Source organism: Rattus rattus, chromosome 1 (genome assembly GCF_011064425.1).
Source record: "Rattus rattus isolate New Zealand chromosome 1, Rrattus_CSIRO_v1, whole genome shotgun sequence".
NCBI lineage: Eukaryota > Metazoa > Chordata > Mammalia > Rodentia > Muridae > Rattus > Rattus rattus.
The window spans coordinates 131,294,410-131,308,626 of record NC_046154.1 but is presented as its reverse complement, the minus strand read 5'-3'; positions in this window follow the sequence as shown (position 1 = coordinate 131,308,626).

Sequence of the window (14,217 nt, the reverse complement as noted above, 5' to 3'; positions counted from 1 at the left end):
TATCTGTCCATTTATTTATTGATCTACCTACTTAACTACTATGCATGTATGTATGTATGTATGTATGTATGTATGTATGTATGATATAGCTCTATCTATCTATCTATCTATCTATCTATCTATCTATCTATCTATCTATCTATCTATCTACCTATCTATCCATGTGTGTTTGTATGGTGTAAGTATGCATGTGCACAGATACATGTGTCAGTACACTTACCTATGGAGGTCAGTGGCTGATGTAAGGTGTCTTTCTCTGTCACTCTCCATTCTATTTTCTGAGATAAGGATTCTCATTGAATCTGGGGTTCAAAATTTAGCTAGACTAGATGCCCAGCAATCCTCAGGAATTACAAATATGAGCCACCATAATGCCTGCTTTTTTTTAATGTGGCTGTTGGAGAGATAAACTCAAATTCTATGGCAATCATTTTATCCATTGAGACACTGCCTCAGCTCTTATGTGAAGTTTATAGAAATACATGTATTTGTGGTCTCTTCAAATCAAGTACAAAGTAGTGTTTAAAATTGAGTGTTCATGTGTTCATGGCCCATGGGTTAGAATGGTTCTTTTAGTCTCTTGCTGCCAATAACATCTGCATACTTATCTAGCCTTATCCTCCCTTCTATGAGCCAAAAAAAAAAAAAAAAAACAAACAAAAAACAAACAAAACAAAACAAACCAAAACCCAAAAAACCCTCTTTCAATGGAAGGAGGGCTCTTGCCCTACTTGTGAGGTGTTTCTTGTACATTCACTCAAGAGCCAAGTCCCACCAGGTAGCTTTACTGAAAATGTTCTCTCTCCTCCACCCAGATATGTAAACATTTCTGTGCTTCATGTACAAACCATTTCACAAGGCTGCCATCTTTAGAAAATTTTCCCTGCCTCAATCATCTAGAGATGAAGGTAAAGTAGAAGAAGAACTAATGGAAAGGGTACCATTGGATATGGCAAAGGAAACAAGGAAGTAATAAGAACGTGGATATGAGCAAAACATGACACGAACGAATGAAAAATTCATAATAAGAATCATCATTTTATTGGTAAGAAAGGAAACAACTTTCCATTCAAAACATGCTCTCCATCATACTCTGCCTCTGCCAAGGTCTTATAAGGGGTCTGCAGTCTACCTTTCCTCTTTATTATAGCTTGCTTTTGAATTGCTGTGATAAAGCCACATCCCAAAAGCAGCTTTGGGAGAAATGGGTGTATTTTATCTTACAAGTTTCAGTCCATCACTGAGGGAAGCCAAGGCAGGTATGCAAGACAGGCGCTTGAGGCAGAAACCAATGAAGAAATGCTGTTCAGTGGCTTCCTCAGCCACCTTTCTTAAATGGCCTAGACCCTCCTACCTGTGGATGGCGCTTCCCTCAATGGGCTGAGCTCTTCAACAACTAAAAACTGAGAAAATACTCCATGGACATGCTCGAATGGTGGTGCACGCCATAATCCCTGATATTCAGGAGGCTGAGACAGGCGATCTACAAGACCAAGGCCAGTCTGGATGACTTAGTGAGATTCTGTTGCAAGATAAAAAGGAAAGAGAAGGCTGGGAATAAAGTCTGGTGGTAGAGCGCTTAATCAAGGCAATCGAAGCCTTAGATTCAACCCCTGGTTCTAAAAAATTAAACACAAGGCAAACATTTGTTATAAACTTGCTCCACCAGCTCTTACCTTGATGAAAGCAAGAACCACCTGCTCTACAACTGTAGCGTAGGGCCCAACTGTCTGCCATTGAGTTAGTTAAGAACATTCTTCATTTATGTTACTGGGCTTTTATTTCTAGCCCCTCATTTTGATTATTTTATAGCGTTTCATTCTTCTACTTATATTTCTCATATTGTTTACAACATGTTTACATGTTGTTTGCCTACTTTTTCCACTAGAGCTCTTAACATGTCATTAGGTACTTTAATTTCCCCATGTCATAATTTCAACATTAATACCATTCATCCTTCAGTCTTATCCTGGTGATGGATTTTTTTTTCCATCAAAGGACTGTTTGTTTGTCTTGTATTTTCATTTTGAAGGCTGGACATGCTGCATTGAGTAGAAGGAGCGTAGGAAAAATGGATCTTCAATGAGAGGATTGATGTTATTATGTCTAGCAGTTAGACCATGTTTAATGTTAATTTTTATCTATAGGTATAAGAAGCTTCAAGTGTCTTCTAGTAGTCCTTGCTTTTGTTTGTGAGGCTTTCTTATATACTGGTTCTTAGACAAAGCCTAGGTTTGTATTTGCTTCGTCCAAAATCTCTGTCATTATGCTGGAGCCCATATGGCACTCAGACATGTTTATAGGAGCACTATATACGTTTATGACTAAGTCTCCTCCTTTTGGAGAACCTATTTTGAGGCTATGACCTTTATTTATGTTTCTGTCCTTTCAATAGTCATGTATCTTTTTCTACCCTCATCCCTACCAAACCATGATTTCATCTTTACCAATCTATTTCTTTGAAGCCTTGTTCTTTGATAATTGTGGGATAATTTCTTCACATTATATGAGACAGAAAGACAGTAAATTGCTAGAGTAAGAACAAATTCCTCTCTGACAAGTGACATAAACTTCTAGAAGTGCATACAAGTGCATTCTTTCCTTATGAGAGATAGGCCTGCATTTTGAAAAGGAGTAGGAAGCAGAGGAAGCCTTGTGTGACTGGGGTCCTAGGTGAAAATATTGTTGACATGAGTACAGCCATGACAGAGACCAAAGCCTTGGGCCCATGGGGAATTAGCAAACCTCTTTCCCCATAAGTGCCAAGCTCAAGAGGGATGGCAAAGCTTTCCTCAGGGTTCTGAGTGAGAGAGTGACTAGTTTGTGCAGAGACTAGCAACTGCAGTTTCCTCCTCTGTCCCAGCCTGAGACTGCTCACTTACAAGCCCTGACCCCCTGGGAGTGCTGGGTCACACATGGCAGTGGAATGGACAATGTGACATAGTTCCTGCCCCAGAAGAGAGCAAGCAGGACATGGGTCTCCTCGAGTGCTGATGGTTGTTGTAGGTGTAAAGCTTGTTTGCATACTAATGTACATATTTATCTTCATGTGCCTCCTCCTGGGTTATGTTCTCCCTGCCCAAATTAATGACTTTGTGATAATAAGAAACGGCATCATTCTGGGAAGTGAGAATGTGTCCTCAGCTAAATGGTGACATTGTGGTCTTCAGGACAGCCTTTAAAACTGTGGGAAAGAATTCTGAAAACCTGAGTTCTAGAATATATAAATCAGTATAAAAACTGATCTTTATAGAATTTTTCAACTATGCAAAATATAAGGATGCAATATGAATGTATAAGGGCCTTCATGGATCTGAAAGAACAGAGGCAGCTATACTAGTGAACCATTTTAGTCAGAAAGATTTTTAGGAAGGAGACATGATTTAGTCAATAGAGAAAAAAAACCTGGATCACGAAAGGGAAAGGAATAGCTAAAAAAAAAAAAAACAAAAAAAACAAAAACAAGGCTCAGATAGATGGTTATATAACATTAGTGGTAATATGGTGCTCCCCTTTATGGAAGCCATCTACAACTAAATTTGATCCAGATATTCTATTCCCTAAAGGAGGTAGTTATATGTGCAATTCAAATAGAGGTTGGAGATAGAAAAAAGTCTTAAAAAAAAAGATGATGGCTTAATGATATTCTTACTTCTTGCAATTGCTTAATACTTTCCAATAATAAATCCAAAATTTTATTAAAAGAATATATTGAGGTAGCTGAGAATTATAAAAACCAGCTTCAAGGCTGCTTGCATGGGTATAAACAAGAGCTTGCTAAATTGCAAAAATAAAATAAAATAAAAAGTATAAGCAAACTTTCTCATGTAAAAATAACTTGATGTCTAGACTTGGCAACTACAAGTGCCATGCCCAGCAAACTGCACAGGACTTGTTATGTTAATAAAAAAGTACTCGCTGTCTCGTTCATTTGCCTCGAATATGCTCTGTGTTTCAGTTTCTATTTCTAAGAGTCAAGGTGCTAAGGTCATAAAATTCTGATTCAAGGAATGATCAAAAGGGATCCTGGGGGAAAAATGATTGAACCGATGTACAATTTCTAAGGAAGTGAGTTATGCAAACGAAAGACTGGCCTTTGGTCTACAGGAGAGAGCTATCTCCATCAGACTCCAGTGCTATCGGCTTGCATCCATCACTGACTCTGAGTCATTGTTCTGTTCCTAACACACTTGAGATTCCAAGTTGCAGAAGCTACCACATCCCCACCTGATTCCACCTGATGTGGGTATAGCTGCCTTTCGTTCTTTCCCTCACTGTATTTGGTCATGGCTATAGGACTCAAGGTGTGGGTGTTATGGGTAGAAGGGGTGAGTTTCATAGTGGTACCTCTTCTTCCCCATGACAGGGATAAGAGGGATATTTTCCAGACTCTCACTATGAAAACTGAGTGAGGTCATTGGAAATCTCTCCAAACTCTGACCCCTCCAGAAATTTCTGACTTAGGGTAGTCTATACCCATTTTCCAGTAATTCATCCTAACCATGGTTGGACTTCCTGAAGTTTCTGCTGGTGGCTGATTGTATCTTTTTATCTATCTCTATCTGTCCAGATTTCAGAGATATTTTGCCCTCCCACCTGAGTTGTATGATAAACCCAGCCAGGTAGGGTTTCGATTTGTGCAGCCTCTTCTTGTCATAAGGTTAGGAGTAATGACTTTCAAGATCTTTGCTTGTCTGAGCTGCGATCCAAGTAAGTCTATTTCAATTCCTAGTCTTTCATATTCTATGTCGAAGTGTCTTTACATCTGTTTCAAAAGTATCTCTTAAACAGCCCAGTTTTTAACAACCGCCATGATTTCTTGTTTGATAAGTGCAATAATGTCTAAAGGAATTCTCCTCCCACCCCGCAGTGATGTGCTGCTTTAGATCTACTCCTGGGACCATCTTTACAAATGATTCCTGTGGTCCGTTCAGCGCTCTCAGTGTAGAATACAGCATCATTTTGTTGATCCCTTCCTTCAGTCCCTTGAGCTCTAACAGAAAGATCAGTTCTAGGGACTGGAGACAAGGATGCGACTACATTTGTACAAGTTTAAAATCAGACCTCTGATTCTCATTGTGCTGTTTAAATGATCCCCCCCAAAGTGGGACATACTCAAACAAATTAAAACAAAACTATTATAGAGAAGTAAGATTGATGTATATGAAATTTTGACAAAGTATATGATCTTTACATTTGACAGACAATACATGTTTCATATTGACATGTATAAGATATTTGGTTCTTTCTCAGAGGAAGGAAAAGGATAAAAATTCTCCTTTGGGCAGAGCTGTAACAGAGTTCTGAGGATTATTATGGGCCTTCCATTCTGCCTGTGCGTGCACGAAGCTGGATTCAGGTAAACCCTGAGACACGAGCGTTTGACCTATGTGTGACCTCAGGTGCTTTTCATTCATTTCCAAAGACTAAACGAAGTGATAGCCATAATGCACCAACAGTCTGGAGTTTAGCTGGCCCTAGAGACGCTGCATTAGTGTCCTATGAGCTAAGTCTAAATGAGATGGTGGTCAGGTATGTACACAGGAGTGGCCATTACTGCAGGCAGATGTGCACAGCTAATGGCTGGCAGTGGGGATGGCTGCAGGGGGAATTCATTGATAAAGATGAGTTAAAATGAGACAATGGATTATCCAGAAGGGTGCTTTTCCACAGACTACATTTTTATTGGTGAAGGCAATCAAAGGAAAAAAAAATGAGCCATTAAAAATGAGAGCGCCTATAATGCTTTTATTTAATACCACCGAGGTAGCTCATAATGCTATGCACATACACGGCTTTATTCTGTGGTTTGAGTAAACTAAAGAAGACATTGTTTTTGTTTGTTTCTTAAATAGACAGGATGGCGGTACATGGAGACAATTCAGAAGTCTGATGTACAGGGCAGAGGGGCTACTTTAAAATGGTAAAGCTTTCTGCATGTGAGCCAAGCTGCCCATGATCTCATTACACCATAGAGAGCACAAGCACTGCTCTCAAACCACAAGGAAAAGTCAGCATGCAAGTGACCTGTGTATTAGAATCTGTGCAAATCTCAGGCAGGAGATGAGATTTATACACACTTTAAACACCCCTGAGGAAATACCCATTTTATACCCTAGATAGGCCAGATGTATTTTCTTCTGTGAAATGTGATCAGAATGTAATTAGAAGAAAATACACCCGATATTCAAAAGCAACTATACAGTATTCTTTCAAACTCCTCTGTAATTTAAATTGGGCAGCAATATCAAATTAGAGGAGTTGTGCGGAAGGGTTATTACTACGTGATTGGGCCTACGCGATTATATTTGCCACAATGCACTGATGTAGTTGTATATAACCATTGAGCTGAATTGAAAATTTCACATTAAAAAAAAAAACCCTTTCTTCTCTGGGTATGATTGCTAATGTGATAAAAATGCCCCACATTAGATAGTGCGATTCTTGAAAATGCCGAAGTGGAAATTTCCCTCCCTCCTCAGAACCCATTTTATACGGAAAGAAAAAAAATAAAGATAGCTTTGGGGGGAACATACAGACATCTCTAATAGAACTTGCTGGAGCAGTTGCAGACTGCCATTATTCTACTGCATCTGTGGATTTCACTGTAACAAAGTGATTAATATGCCTCAAAATTTGAACCCACGGACTCAACTATTTTAGTGTCATATCATCAAAATACACAAAGCCCTGACACATCTAATTTCTATGTAATCCCAACTAGGATAAAATTGTATGAGTATTTATAATGTTTAGGCATTTGAATAGATTGTGTGACATAAGTGTGGACAATTATACACAGGGACATGAATAAAACATGTTCCAGTGCATAAACAAGGCAGGCACCAGCCAAAGGAATTGTAGATATGTGCATGATGAATTAGGGTGAAAATTCTTTTCTAAATCTCCTCTAGGCTTCGGATCACAACATTTTATATGACTGAAAATAGGAAATAGCTGTGGCAAAGGCACAGTTTATAACCTATGCATTATGACAATTTTAATCCTTAGTTTTATGTGACTTAAAAATGATGACTGTAACGTCGTTAAGGTTTTTAAACCTTCTTGAAGAGGTTTGAAGACAGGATGGGTTAAAAAGGTCATTTTGAGATAGATGGTGGTGTGCTTTGTCATCCTTTAGGACTACTAATAGTTTGTAAAGAATTATAACCTTGATCAAATATATATACATATATATATATATATGTTATATATATATATGTTTGTGTGTATAGGTCTGTATGTGTGTGTGCTTGTACATGTGTGTACACATATATGTAGTCAAAGGCTCACAAATATAAAGGCTATAAAGAAAATATTTGTAAGTGAATATAAAAAATTCTGTAACAAGATATGGCAGTTGAAATATTTGACTACTAAATCCTGATACTTCTGCCATGAGGCAAAAGGATGTATTTCCCCTCAGTGGGAGGAAGGATGTATCACCCTTCCCCTTGACTCTACGTGGGGTTCTACTGCTTCAACCCATAGAATTTAGCATTGGTGCCACGTAGTCTTGGGACTTCATTAGAAAGGTCCTAAAGCTCCCATCCGGTTCCTCTGGCATAGTCACACTAGATTAAAGCCACATCTTATAAAGGAATCCAATCACTCTGAAACTTGTGGGCTAGGGTGTCCTCTGGACAGCAGGCAGCGGTATGTGGATGTTTTGTTTTCAACATGAATGTGGAGACCTGTGGATCTCCTGATCACTGTTCTTTGAACCAGGACAGGCAAAACCCCCAGGACTGAGGAACGCCAACAAGCTACACTCTCCTATTCCAATTCAATGTCCTGACCTCTAGGAGACTAGAGGTTAATACCATTCTGTTGATTACTGCTGGCAGCAGTAATCAATGTAAAAATAAAAAAGGACCAAGTATTTTCTCAACATCTTCAGTAATTATAATTTGGGGAGCATGTTATAAAGAGATTCTTATGTTTCACCCATGGATACCACCACTTACAGGTCTAGCTGTAAGGGTGTGGATGGGAGAGTTTAGTGTAACAGACAGAATGGAAAGTTAACTGTACTAAAATGATTCAGAGATGCCACAGGATTGGTTGACCAGGGTTTTTTTTTGTTTGTTTATTTTATTTTCTTGTTTTGATATTTTGAGACAGGGCATCTCTGTGTAACAGCCTTGGCTAACCTGGAACTTGCTCTGTAGACTAAGCTGACCTTGACTCACAGACCTCCATCTGCCTCTGACTCCTGAGTGCTGGGATTAAAGGCTTGCACCACCATTCCCAGCTTGTTGACTAGTTTTGATAGACGATTTCTTCATAATTTCTTTGACTTCTTGGAATGGGGATCATAGGCAAATCTTGTCCTTTTCTTCATGATGTACACTTAAAAAGCTATGTCTTTTTAGCTCCACTCATAAATATACAGTTAATTTCACCAGCCCTTCTTGTTCAATATTAAATAAGAGTATTGACAGAAAGCCTAGAGAGGCTTGGACTAGGGGGTAGGTTTTATGTGGGACTCAGGAAAAGAACGAAACTTTGATGCCAACTACTGTAGCTAGCTCAGGGAAGAAGAAATACATACTAGGGGTAACAGGAAGGAAGGCGGGGAGGAATGAAGAGGCTGTTGGATGAGAGCCTTTGGAGTTGATGTCTATATGCAGGTGAGGGCTGGCACAAGTCAGGCCAAGGCCATTATTAGACAATAAAAAAGTAAGGCGGGGACAAAGCTTTTGTAAGTCGGGAGAGAAGTGGAAGGAGAAGGAGAAGGAGAAGGAGAAGAAGGAGAAGGAGAAAGAGGAGAAGAAGGAGAAGGAGAAGGAGAAGGAGGAAGGAGAAGGAGATGGAGAAGGAGAAGGAGAAGGAGAAGGAGAAGGAGAAGGAGAAGGAGAAGAGGAATAAAGATGGAGATGGAGAAGGATGACCTAGATCTGGGTGGTCTTGAATTGGCAAGGTAGTTAAATATATTTCTTAAGGGATGGATTTCTGTAGGCAAATTTATCTTATGTAGATGGGCAGTTTATGTCCTTATCAATTAGTTGCGAGTTATTGTGTGGATGGAGAATTTAACATATAAATCTGGTTGATAAATTACAGTTTATTTAGTCATGATTTCACTGGGTTGTTGGGAGTGTGAGCAGAGTCTGTGGCAGGGAGCCGTGCTAGGCCAGCCCATGCTGGACTTTTAGAGCCCTGATTTTACCAGGAACGAGAGAGTTTGTGGCTAGCAGAGAGTCACTGGGAGAGATACTAATAAGAGATAAATTATGGTTAGTTCCATATGGCCCCCCAGGTGCCAGAACTAACTCTAGGGACCAGCATTGCCATGCTGGAATGGCGCACAGACGGCCTAGGTCAAAGAGTACTTGGGGGCAGCATGGAGCGAGCCACTGAGATAAGGGCACCCCGCAGCAGTGTCATGTAACCCCATGTCGATAGCACAGGGTAATAGTTTTAGCCAGTTTTTTAATATTTACTGCAACAGAAGGTTGGTGCCTGGATGGACGGATGGAAACAGAGGCAGGGTAGCCCAGAGAACTAGGATAGAACCAAACATGATTAGAGAAAGAAAATCAATGAAATGATTCCTAATAAATGATACACTGCTATGTTCACAGATGAGTGTCAAGCCCAATCATCATCAAAGAGACTTGCTCTGGCAGCTGATGGGAGCAGATGCTGAGACCCACGCACAAACATTAGGCAGAGCTCAGGGGATCCTGCTGGAGGGACGGAGGAAGGATTGTAGGAACCAGAGGGGTTGAGGACACCAGGAGAACACAGCCTACAGAATCAACTAAGCAAGCTCAAAGGGACTCAGAGACTGAAGGGGCAATCGTGGAGCCTGCATGGGCCTGTGCAAGGTCCTCTGCAAGTACGTCATGGTTGCTTAGCTTGGTGTTCTTATGGAACTCCAAACAGTGGGAGTGGGGCTGTCTTGTGAGTCTTTTGCCTGCTCTTGGGACCCTTTACTTCTTACTGTGTTGCCCATCGAGCCTTGATAAGAGAGTTTGTGCCTCATCTTATTGTATCTTCTTAGGCAATGTGTGGTTGATATCCCTGGGAAGTCTGCTGTGTTCTGAAGAGAAATGGAGAAGACTGGATCTGAGGAAGAGGGGAATAGATGGAAAGGAATGGTGAAGGGGAAACTCTGGTCAGGATGCATTGTAAGAGGGAATAATAAAAAAAAATCTACGTAATTAAAAAAAGAAGAGATATCGGATAGCATTGAGAAGACATAACCAGGAAGGCATCTGTCATAGCTACAAAGACACTTTATTAGCTCTGTGTGTTACTAGTATTCCTAACAACAATGACGACATCACCCCAGGCTACTTCTTGTGAGTGATTACTGTGGATAGTGTTCTCACCTGTCTCCTGCCTCCCTAGAGCTCAAATTACATTTCCTCATCTATATCCCATGGTAAAGCAGGGTTCCTGGCACATGATAATCATGCCCACATGTGTTTGCACAAATAAGAATAAGACAAGACAATAACAGGAGCTCTATTTGGGGGATCTTTTTATTTTATATCAGATTATGAGCTATGTGCTTTATCCTATTCACTGACTCTCATGGCAGACCTAACAAATGTAGGGTCATCATCCACATTTGCATGTTGATGATTTGTGATTTTTCTGAGGGTTGTGTAGATTGTATATAGAAGTCTCTGTATTTTGACCAAGGCATTTTGTATACCAGAACTTTATTCCAAATGAATTAATAAATCTAGGAAAAGATGAGCAGAGTCTGTCTCTGGATTCTCCTCTCGCCCTTCCTTGTCTATCTAAACCCAGTTCATCTCACACTATTTTGATCTTGAGAGATCTATGCACAATTAAGCCTGACATGGTCGTTCTCCTGGTCCTATTCCTCTGCAACCTTCTTTATTACGCTGTAGCTTAATGTCTGTTCTTTATTGACCTAAAACACCAGAAGGAAAGAGTTCATGTTGATTTATTCTCTCACTATGGCCCACCTAGAACTCGGTCCAGACAATTAGTAGAAGGTTTCCAGCACATGATTAGGGATTTATTACCTTCCAATGGTAGTGTGTACACAGCCGATCATAGCATGTAATACATTCTAGTACATACATTTCTCAGTGCTGGGGACAGATATATGAAGAAGTCAATTGTCTGTGTGTATGAGTGTGTCTATGTGTGCGTGTGTGTGGGGTACATGTGTGTGGGCTTTCATATGTACAGTTGACTGTGAATATGTGTGCATATGTAGATGAAAACACAGTGGGCTGTACCTATGACTTGATGGGGCAGGAATTATGCTCAGAATGCTTCAGTATGTGGAATAATTCCATACTCGAGACATCAGAGCCCCAGCTGAGAAACCATGTATATGACACATTAAAGGACATTTCTTGAATATTCTCAGGGTCTGGGCAGTAGGTAATTTTATGCACTTACCAGATTTCACTGGTATTTTATGTATTTATTTTTTGCCTCTCTGGATAAAGCCAAGTTACAGGGAACAATGTACTAAGGGTAGCTTCTACAGAAACCTACAAGACCAGCAGTTCAGTTTTGGGTTTGAACCAAGGACATTTTAATCTTCTGAGTCTTCAGGAATTGTATTTAATTTATTCCACATAATCATTCAGTAAGTCAGCAAGTACTTGTCTAATAACTTTGTAATGGACAAAATACTGTCCTAGGCAAGATAGCCAGAGAGCCTCCATTCCTGCATGACGGAGTTTACAAGCTGAAGATTCCAAAGATTGATAAAGATGAAAAAGATGCTCCGATTTCTTCTTTTGAAGGTAATCATCATTTATGTGAGAGCTTGGAAAATATAACTAGGGCTACATTTCTTTATAACTAGACAAGCTTATATCCCCAAGGGTGTATGTACTGCCTATACCTTGCAAGTGAGGTAGACATAGAAAATGTCATTAAAGCCAAAGGCTAACATGTACCCAGGGCTATTTTGGGACTAAGAGAATTGGGGGTTTATTTAAAACCAGGAGAGATAAGCTGCACCTATAGGAAATCTTGCCAGAATGGACATTTCAACCATCAGCAGATCTTGTGAAACCAACACTTAGAGGGATCTTTGCATTGACCAAATTGCCTGCAACTGAAATAAAACCCAGACTGTCAACAATCCTTCTTTACTATAAAAGGATTTACTTTTCTTTCAGCTCATTTCCCCAGCACACCACTTTTCTGAATACAGCTGGGCAGGAAGATGTGATATATTGAGAGCAGAAGGGAGAGAGTTGGCTCGGGTTGGATCACTGTTTTAAATACTTTGTGTGCTTCTTCAGATAGTGCTTCTTCTTGTTGTTTGTTTGTTTAGTTTAGTGGACCAGGAGAGAGAGAGAGAGAGCGCTAAGATATCTTCTTTTGTACTTAATTCAATGTAATTGGAGAAGAAACCAAAAAAAATATTTTTTTTTGCTACTTATACTCCTAATGAAACCTACACAAAGGGGAGAAAGATGCCATTGGCAGGCCAAGTTCACCACAATTGATCTCACTGGGAGCTGGCTGTTGTGGCAGGATGATTTATTGAGATAGGATCTATGTTCGGCTTTTGCTGTATATAGAGGAAAGGTGGCCACCGTTCCTGGGTCCACTTGCTTCAGGGGAAGATTGCATCAGAAAGAAACGTTTATTCCTGTTTTTAAACAAAGGCCGAGCTCTTTGAGGTGTCTAGCGGAAGTGCCCGGGAAATCAGCAGAGAGATAAGAAGGCAAAGAGAGAGAAAAGATCCACCATGGGTAGCAAAATCTCAGGGTGGCCGATGGCTGTGCTCTGTTCTTTCACAGTGGATCCATGCTTGGCAGGATTTTGGAGACAGTGCTAATATGGAAGACTGACTTTCCAATCATAGGCTTTGCTGGTAAAGATTCCATTGTCTATACTGGGATCAACATTCCTCTACAAGCAAAGTAGACTTGAAGTGGAAAGAACCAGTTACGATCCCAGATGGGATAGTATAGATCTGTCTGCTTTCGAGGTACCAAAGCCCTTCCAGGTCTCTGTGAGATACTAGAAAAGTAAAAATGTGAGAACTCTGAAAAGTTTGAGCGTTTTCCTTATCTGAGAGTTGACAAATCAGCACCCTTTCATGGATTGAGACGTCTAGGTCAGAAGCAAAGAGTAATCCATTATTCACAGCTATAGAAGTAGCCAGACTATCTGTTTCTGTGCTACAGTGCCCATGAGTTGATGTGAGGAGGGCCCAATGGTACATAGACATTCAATGGGTTGTGTTATACAGAGGATGCCTGATCTCTGGGACCCTTAATTCTGTGTAACAGTCTAGAACAGAGTAGGCAAGATTAGTTAACACCTCTGCTCATATGGTGAAATGAATATAAGAGAGACCTAGACCCAAGGAGTTATGTCTCCCCACAGAGAGGACAGGCTGCAGGCAGGTTGTGAAAAGGGTACGGTGTGCCACCATGGTGGTACCCACAGCTCAAGAGTAATTAAAAAGAGGTGAGAACTGGAGGCTCATGATGGTTAGTTTTTGTCGAATTGGCATAAGCTAGAGCTATCTAGGAAGAGGAAGCATCGTTCAAGGAATCTCCTCCACCAGATTGGCCTATAAGAAAGTGCAGTGGGACACTACCCCTGAGAAGGGATGCTACCCCCGAGATGGTGGTCCTGGGTTGTTTAAGAAAGGAAACCGAGCCAGCTGCTAAGCTTTGTTCCTCTGTGGCCTCTGCTTCATTCCTGCCTCCAGTTTCCCAATCTGAGTTTCTGCCCTGACTTCCCCCAGTGATGACAGTGTCCTCAGACTCATAAGATAAAAATAAACCCCTTCCTTCCCAAGTTGCTTTTGGTCATGGTGTTTATACCAGCACTAGAAAAACAAGCAAAACAGGACAAAGCCTTGAATTCCTGCCTCTGCCTAGGAATGGTTCAACCATTAAGTGCTGTTTTCAATGTGTGTCACGATGTAGAAAGGGGCGGGTAACACAGACCCAAGGGCTAAACATTACCAGCTATCTACAGTGGAGCAGGATGCTGAGGGGGGAGGTAGCGATGGGACGTTCAAACCAGTGACACCCCTTGGACTTGTGCCATGTAATAGACCCTGCATGGGACCTAACTGCCAGGTATAAACATCTTGGTGTTGGGAAATAAAAATCCTATTCCCGCTGGAGGCCATGACTTTTCTCTAGGCAGAGAGCACTGCCGCTGCAAGGCAAAACTTCATTTATTTGGAAAATAAGGTGCCAAGCTCAGCATGAACCCAGAAGCTAGACTGACTGAGTG